Here is an 8303-nt window from a genome sequence, read left to right as displayed (position 1 = left end):
GCACCGGAATTACCCCCGCGCCCAAAGCTGTTAGACTTACCCGGTCCTCTCGCCGCTCCCTCCGTCGTCTTCCCCATCGGCGCCTTCCCTTTGCGGTCCATGGAGTTTCCCCCAAACCGCCCGAAGGTCACCAGGAGCCGAGAACACTTGCCGAGCCAAGTTACTGTGCTTCACACCGCCCCGCCCACCCGCCGTGAATGTCACACCGGACGGCCGGAGCCTCGTCGGACGCCGATAGGACGCCGCCGACTAGCCGTTTGCTTTCTCACACTATGCTGGAGCTTCTCGCTCTAACTATCCGTTTGAAAGTATGCCTGATTCTTTAGAGAGAGAGAGAAGAGAAATTTTTTTGATATCTTTATTTAGAATAGATTTTATTTTAGATTGATGCAAGATTTTAAAATATTATCGATTTTGTAAGACTTTTAGCTCTATTATTTAATTAGAATTTAAATATTATTATTTAAATTATTTCTACTGTCTAATTATAATATTATGATGAGATGTCTTTCATGCTCGTGAGGAGAGTTTTCTATGAGTATGCGGTGGTTGCCACGACTCTCGGCTCGAGATCTCGGATCGGGGGAGTGACAATTATTATGGTATTATGGTATTAGAGCATAAGTGGATAAATCATAAGTTATAGAATCAGACATAGCATGAGTGTAGGTGGACAGATACTAGGAACATTGGGACGTTAGTTTATGATGATTATGATAATTTATTCTAAATACTTGTAATTAACTGGTAAGCTTATTATGGGTATGCTGCTATCTGATGAATATAAGTTAGGATGCTTCTACGTCGGATGAAAAAGACTATTAGTGGTATTACTGATAAAGCACCAAACAAGTAAGATGGTGGCACACCCCAGCAGGTCGGTGGCACCCCTTAGTAGGAGGGAGTCGTCGATCCTGTCAGGAATACTCAGATAGAACAATAAGAATCGGGCTTAGGTCAGGTTAAGGGGTATGATGCAAATGCAACAGCAGGTGCAGCTGCAGTTGCTCCATCAGCAACAAGTTCAACAACAACAAATGCAGTTGCACCATGCATAGCAATAGCAAGGATGAGGGGAGCAGTACGAGCAGTGTAGTAATATAGCTGAGTTCAAGAAGCTGACTCTTCCAGCTTTTAAGGGGACTACGGAACTTTTGGAAGCTGACATTTGGTTTACAGAGATGGAGACAACGTTCGTTGTTCAGAGATGCCGGGATGATGAAAAGATTCTTTATGCATCATACATGTTGCATGGTGAGGCATTCAATTGGTGGCAGATGCTGGAACATAAATATGAGCAAGATAGGGAGCCACTCACTTAGGAAAGATTCTGTGGAGCATTCTATGATAAATATTTTTCTCGGAGTGTAAGGATGCAGAAAGAGCAAGATTTTATTCATCTAAAATAAAGGAATATGACCGTTGCAGAATATGAAGCTAAATTTACTGAGCTAGCTAAATTTGTTCCAAGGTTAGTTAAGGATGAGCTAGATCGTGTGCATAAATTTGAGATAGGACTGAAGACCGAAATTAGAAAACAGATGGTATCTTATGAGTTGGCTACCTATGCAGCTGTGGTGAATAAAGCTTTAATATTTGAAAGGGAGGTTAATGAATAATAGGTGGAAAGGGCAAGAAATATAAAGAAGAGGAATAGATCGGATGAATTTCAAGGTCAGAGTGGTGGAAGCACTAGGGATTCAAATAAGAGATCAATAAGTGATAATGCTAGGTCGACAAATGGCGTCAAGTGTTCTAGATGTGGTAAAGCTCATGTCGACCAGGATTACCATTAGATGACCGGTGCTTTCTTTAGATGCAGTAAGATAGGTCATAAAATTGCTTCATGTCTACAAAGAAATGAGGATTAGTCTATCAAGATAGCTGAACAAAATAAAGATTAAAATTAGAAGCTCCAAACCCAAGAAAAGGGTTTATGTTATTAGGCAACAAGATGCACAAGCTATTGATGCGATAGTGACAGGTACTAATCTAATTCCAGTATTTATTCCTATATATTGTTTAATATGAGTATTACTCATATCTACTGCTTTTGTTAGATGACTTATTATGTTGCTAGGAAAAGATTAAGTGGTTGTATAACATTCTTTGATTAACTGTCAAAAAAAGAACATGAACTTTTAAATTTCGGAAGTGTTCACAAGGATTAAGATATAGCAATGCAGGTGCTAATAAGTAGGTAATTTTAGAAAAAAAACCTAGACCTGACATGAGTATGTTGAGGTTTAAATCAGAGTGGTGCAGCAGAAGCGTGGCGAATTGAATTATTTGACACTAGTAAGACAAGATGACTTTGATTTGAGAAGTATTATGACTTGCTTTGGAAGAAGTATCATCTACTCTTTGAACTATAGGTACAAAAACTTTGTGGACAAATTTTTTTTAGGGGGCGAGAAAGTTAAATCTGTGGACTAGGCCCGGTCCACTTAATCGGCCCAGCCATATTTGAGCCAACTTCACGTGTGATGCATGTGAGGATTAGAAGGAAGACTCTGACTAGGAATCTTCTTCCTCCCGATTGCAATGGTGATCGGAGTTCCATCGCCACCCAAAGAACAGCCGGATAAGGCCGAAATTATCTATTTAGAGATCTCCTTCCTCCTCCTTTAAGTTCACCCAAGATCAAAATACCAATCCAAAGCTTCTTTTTCGATCATCTTCCTCGATTTGTCACCGAAAGGAGTCACTAGACTACCTCACCGGACCGAGGTAGGCCTTTTTCTCTCTCTTTCTCTCCCCCTCTCTCTCTCGTGGTCTGTTAACTGTGAACCACTCTGATTTGGGCCGATAAATCGTCAAGAAACCGTCCAAAATAGAGTGCCCAGTTTCGGCCCCTTTTTCTTTCGAGTTTCGCTGCCGTCGGCCACCGTTGCCGACAATGACTGCGGCTGAGAGCCACTATGTCCACCATCGCTCGGGCTGAGCCACCATTGGCTGCCCAGCGAATCTGACCGAAAAGGAGAGAGAACTCTTCCTATTTTTGAAAGAAGAGAGTCTCTTCTTTTTTTCTCTCCCTCTCTCTTTCTCTTTTCTCCCTCTCTTATTTTTCTCTCTACTAAACTTTTTCTCTCTATCTGAACTTTCTCTCTCTTCTTTCTCTCTCCTCTCTTCTCTCTCCTCTCCTCGACTTTATCTTTCTCTCTCTATATGGACTTTTTCTCTCTTCTTTCTCTCTCCTCTCTCCTTTTTCTACTTGAATTCTTTTCTAGAGTTGATGAGACCCTGTAAGTACGATTCTTAGTGATTTCTAGATTGACCTGGGTAAAGAATTCTAATCTAGAGTCGTCGGGCATCGTGCCAGCCCTCACCTTGGTTCTTTGCCAAATACTGTTAGATTTAGTTACCTCCAATCTATAATTAAACCATCTGTAACTTAGTTTGAATATGATCAGATGAGTTTTGCCTTGATTAGACCAATCGGGATGTTGGGCACTCTCGCTTGGGTCGACCCTATGAGGATATTGCAATTAGAATTTTTAATAATAATGATAAATTTTGATTGAAAATATATTTTTTAAATACAGAATTCGAGAAGAAATTTTTTGAAATTGATTAGACTGATAGTTAGGTTCGCTCGCCAAGGTAGTAATGATGTCTTTTTTAGAATTTTTATTGACATAATATTATTCTTCCATCGAATAATTTGGTAATGGATTTAGATGTGATTTATGAATTTTATGAGACGTGATTTGAAATAAAAGACTAGATATGTAAATTGGAGTAATATTTTCGAACTATTTGTTAAATTATTTACTGTTTTTATATTGTATATGCATATTTTGATTGAATTATGATGTATCTATTATTTTATAAAAAGAACTTTGATGTGTATCAGATTTGAACTCTCAATCTGACTATATTCTGAACCCTGCCAATTGGGGGGTTATGCATTGACACTCCGATTATTATTGATTTTGGCCTACACATAGGATTATATTGTAGTTTCTGGCCCACTCCCGTAGGGTATAAGTGCGGTATTCTAGCCCACTTTGTAGGATATAAGTGTTGTATTATGGCCCACTCTGCAAGATGTAAGTACAGTTCTTATTCTAGCCTAACCACAAGGTATAAGTGTGGCCATAAAAAGCTGCTGAGTTGAATGTAATTTGTTTCGAATTAGATTTATAATTACGTATACAAATATTTGAAAAATATAAATTTTTAATGAATTTGTGTTTGAAACGGAATTGATTACATCTTTATACTGATTTATCGTATTTGTATTTATATTTTATTATATTAATTGTTTAGTTAAAGTATTCATTATTTACTGGGTTGTTTAGCTCATTATACGATTTCTTATTATTTTACTGATCCGAAAATTGTTCGGACCTGGGGTTTTTCAATATATGAGAGAGACTAGAAGAATTATGGCACAAGTTATCTTATATTAAAGTTTATTTAAATTAATATATTATCTTTGACTAATGTTAAAATTGCGAGACATTGTAAGTTGAGTGAGCTAATGAAATAAAGATTGCATACTATTAGTTTAAATTGTTCTGCTGTATATTTATGATCTCATGTTGAGATGTCTTGCATACTCATGGGAGAGCTTTTCTATGGGTGTGCGGCAGTTGCCGCGAACTCCCGGCTTGCATTCGCGGTCGGGTGTGTGACATTAGAACGAGACAATGATTGACAGGTTTAAAATTCATGCTCAATCTGAGTAAAAACAATCAACAATTATAGTGTTTCCTCTTAAAAAGATTGACCTGTTTGGATTGCTAAATTCCTTCTACAAGAAGAGCCTTCTATCTGCTCTTAACATAGCTATTTGCTATTCATCCGCAGTAGGCGGCACGGTGAAAAACTCTTGCATGTTATCTACTTAGGTATCCAATTACCTTGAAATGTCTAGTGAGAGATGTACAGTTGTGAATGAAACGCCAGTAGTGCTTTGTTACCCTGCACAAAATTTGCTTTGCTTGGGAATGATTAGTAGCAGCATAAACAATAGATTTCAAGAAATAGTTCCATCTATTTGTTTATTTCTGTTCAACTACTGCGGGCTTCCTTTGTTGTGCTAATTTTAAGCTTGTGTTATTTATAATAGTCCTAGATTTTTCAAGCTAATTCTAAAAGCAGTTATTTTCTTGATTGTCAAAGTTGTCTTTGCACCACTAACTGGTGCATAAAAGGTTTAATCAATTTAGTTTCTTCCTTCCTTTCCTCTTTCAGATTTGAGAAAATAACCAACCATTTCATTTCATCAAATTGCATTCGACAAATTGATCGTTTAAATTCTCCTCATTCAGGATCATTTATTCTGAAAAAGCAGAGCACAAGGATCAATTGGAGATGTCTCATGAAACTTTTGGGCTGGATCTCGCCAGTTGTAGCAGCCGGGTTCGGGCTCGGACCCGTTAGGTGGGCCGGACGCGGGGCTCGAGAGGGGAGGGGCGTGGCGCTCTCCTATCCTCCCCACGGCCACATGAAGTTAGAGCGAGAGAAGGAGAGGGAGGGGACAGAGGAGGCGGCGGCGGCGGCGGCGGAGGTTTCCGGTGGTGCGGAAGGCACGCACACGTACAGGGAGGGAGGAACCGGGGTGGTGGTGGCGGTGGTCTTCCAGAGAGAGAGGGGGTGGGGGTAGGGCTGTTAATGAGCCGAGCTGCTGGGGCTCGGCTCGTTAGTCAAACGAGCCCGAGCCCGAGCCTAATATGAGGCTCGTTTACATCCGAGCTCGAGCCCGAGCTCGAGCCCGAGCAGCTCACGAGCCCAAACGAGCTTGGGCCTTTAGCTATTTGCTGAATGCTGATTGATTAGTCTCCCATGGCCATGGGCCCACCCGGCCAGCCCACTCTCCAGCCGAACCAGCCCCCACCGTCCATCGACCCAGATCGTGATCACCACCTCATGTGTCTCCAGATCGGATGATTCGGATCAGCTCATGCGATGCCCATGCCCTAGTCTCCTCCTGTGTCCTGTCTCCCTCTCGAGTCTCGGCCGCCTCTCCCACTCGACAGACGACAGTCGACTCCCAACTCCCAAGTCCCAGCCCTCCCCCGATTTCGGCCTCTCCCACTCGACTCCCAGCCCTCCCAGCCCTTCCGGCCTTCCCCTTCCGGCGATGACCCCCTTCCGGCCTTCCCCTTCCGGCGACGATCCCCTTCCGGCGACGATCCCCTTCCGGCCTTCCCCTTCCGGTCTGCCTTCTCCTTCGAAGGCTTGAAGCTGAAGCCCCAGCCCCGCCGCGCTCCGCCTCCCTTCGCCCGCACGCCGCACCGCCGAACCCTCCGGCCCCGGCCCTCCTTCTCCTCCGAACCCCTCCGGCCCTCCTTCTCCTCCGAACCCCTCCGGCCCCCCTTCTCCTCCAAACCCCTTCGGCCCTCCTTCTCCTACAATCCCCTCCGGCCTCCTTCTCCTCCGAACGACTCGATTAAGTCGATCCCTCGACTTGCCTCCCCGATTCTCCCGACTCCGAGTCTCCGACTTGCTGAGTTGCTGCGCGCTGACCCGATCGGCGACCGGCGACCACCGACTTGCTGGGATTTTCTCTTCTCCCCTCCGGTCTTTGCTCCTCAGTCCTCAACTCCTCAACCGTTCTGTTTCACTGTTTGATTTTATCTATTATTATTTCTTTATGAAATTTGTTTGGAGGAGGGCTGAATGTTATGCTTTCAAGTATTTAAGAATTGGGTCTAAATTTGTTTGGTTTTTGTTTTAGCCGTTTGTATAATTTATCGGCAGTATGGCATGCTTACTGTACTAAATATGTATTTGATTGTTGTTTATATTTTCAAGAAATGTCAGATGGCCAAACATGAATTCGGATCAACATGCCTCTACAGCTTATAGTGCAAATGAACTTGTTTGAATTGGAAAATATTATTGATAAAGATGATGCAATGGATGAAATGGAAAAAAGGTACAGGACAATCTTCGGATACCCAAATAGGAGGAAGAGATCTGAGGTGTGGACTGAATTTGATATCGAACAGTAGATGGCAACACAAAGGCAAAATACAATTATTGCAGTGCTAAATTGGTATAAAAGGGGGGTGCCACAACTCATCTCAAAAGACATTAAATGCTTGCATGCCTCGAAAACTTTCTAAGCCTAGCGAAGACAAAGAGTTAAAACAAATCTTATTGTCGTTTGATGTTACTCAAGGTCATGCATGCTAGCAACTTACAAGTATGACAAAGACAAGATAAGAGAGATTCTTGCAAAGATGTTTATAGTGCATGAGTATCTTTTAGGATGGAACATCAGTTTCTTTGTTTTATTCTGTAAAGCTCTTAACCCAAAATTTGAGCTAATAAAGCGGGTTACTTTGAGAAATGACTGCATGAAAATGTTTGCAATTGAGAAGCAAAAGTTGAGTCAATGTTAAGAATGTTGATAGAATTAGCTTAACGACTGATCTATGGACCTCAAATCAAACAACTAGGGTACATTTGTTCACTGGACATTTTTTAGATTCTGAATGGAAGTTGCAAAGAGAATTTTAAATTTTTGTAGCTTGGCACCTCCCCACACGGGAATTGCTATTGCTGATTGTATTCTTAGTGTCTAACTGAATGGGAGATTGAAGATAAGGTTTCCACTATTACGTTAGACAATTGCATCTTCGAATGACAACAGCAGTTAAAGTCTTGAGGGATAATTTTGCAATCAAAGGAAAGCTTTACTTCAGTGGAAAAATATTTTCATATTCGCTGTTGTGCACATGTTTTGGAACCTAATGGTACAAGATGGTTTAGCAGAAATACGGATGTAATTGAGAATATCCGCGAAAGTGTGAAAATATCTCTGAAGATGTCTCCTTCACGACTTCATAAGTTTACTGAAATTGTTAAAACAGTTGAAGTTGTCAAACCTCTAAAATTCTTCAACTTGATGTGCCTACTCGATGAACTCAACATATGAAATGCTAGAGTCCGCATTGGAGTTCAAACCGGTGTTTCCAATGTACAAGGAAAGAGACTCCAACTATAAATGGTTACCATCCGAGGAGGACTGGATACGAGCTACAGAGGTTTCAAAATTTTTGGAAATTTTTAATGAAGTCACAGAAGTGTTCTCAGGACGTCAATATCCAACTTCAAATTTGTTCCTTAATGAAATTTGGAGAGTGAAGAGAAATTAAATGATATGTCCTTTGATACTAGAGATTTTGTGGTGCGCATGGACTCGAAGAATGAATGAAAAATTTGAGAAGTATTGGGGAGACTGTAACTTACTAATGGCAATTGGAGCAGTTTTGGATCCTCGCTATAAAATGCAGCTCATTGTATTTTGTTTTCCAAAAAATTTATGGTGAGGATGTTTTTCAACG

Source organism: Phoenix dactylifera, chromosome 12 (genome assembly GCF_009389715.1).
Source record: "Phoenix dactylifera cultivar Barhee BC4 chromosome 12, palm_55x_up_171113_PBpolish2nd_filt_p, whole genome shotgun sequence".
NCBI classification, from domain to species: Eukaryota; Viridiplantae; Streptophyta; class Magnoliopsida; order Arecales; family Arecaceae; genus Phoenix; species Phoenix dactylifera.
The sequence above is the reverse complement of the archived record's forward strand: the minus strand, read 5'-3'. Positions refer to the sequence as shown.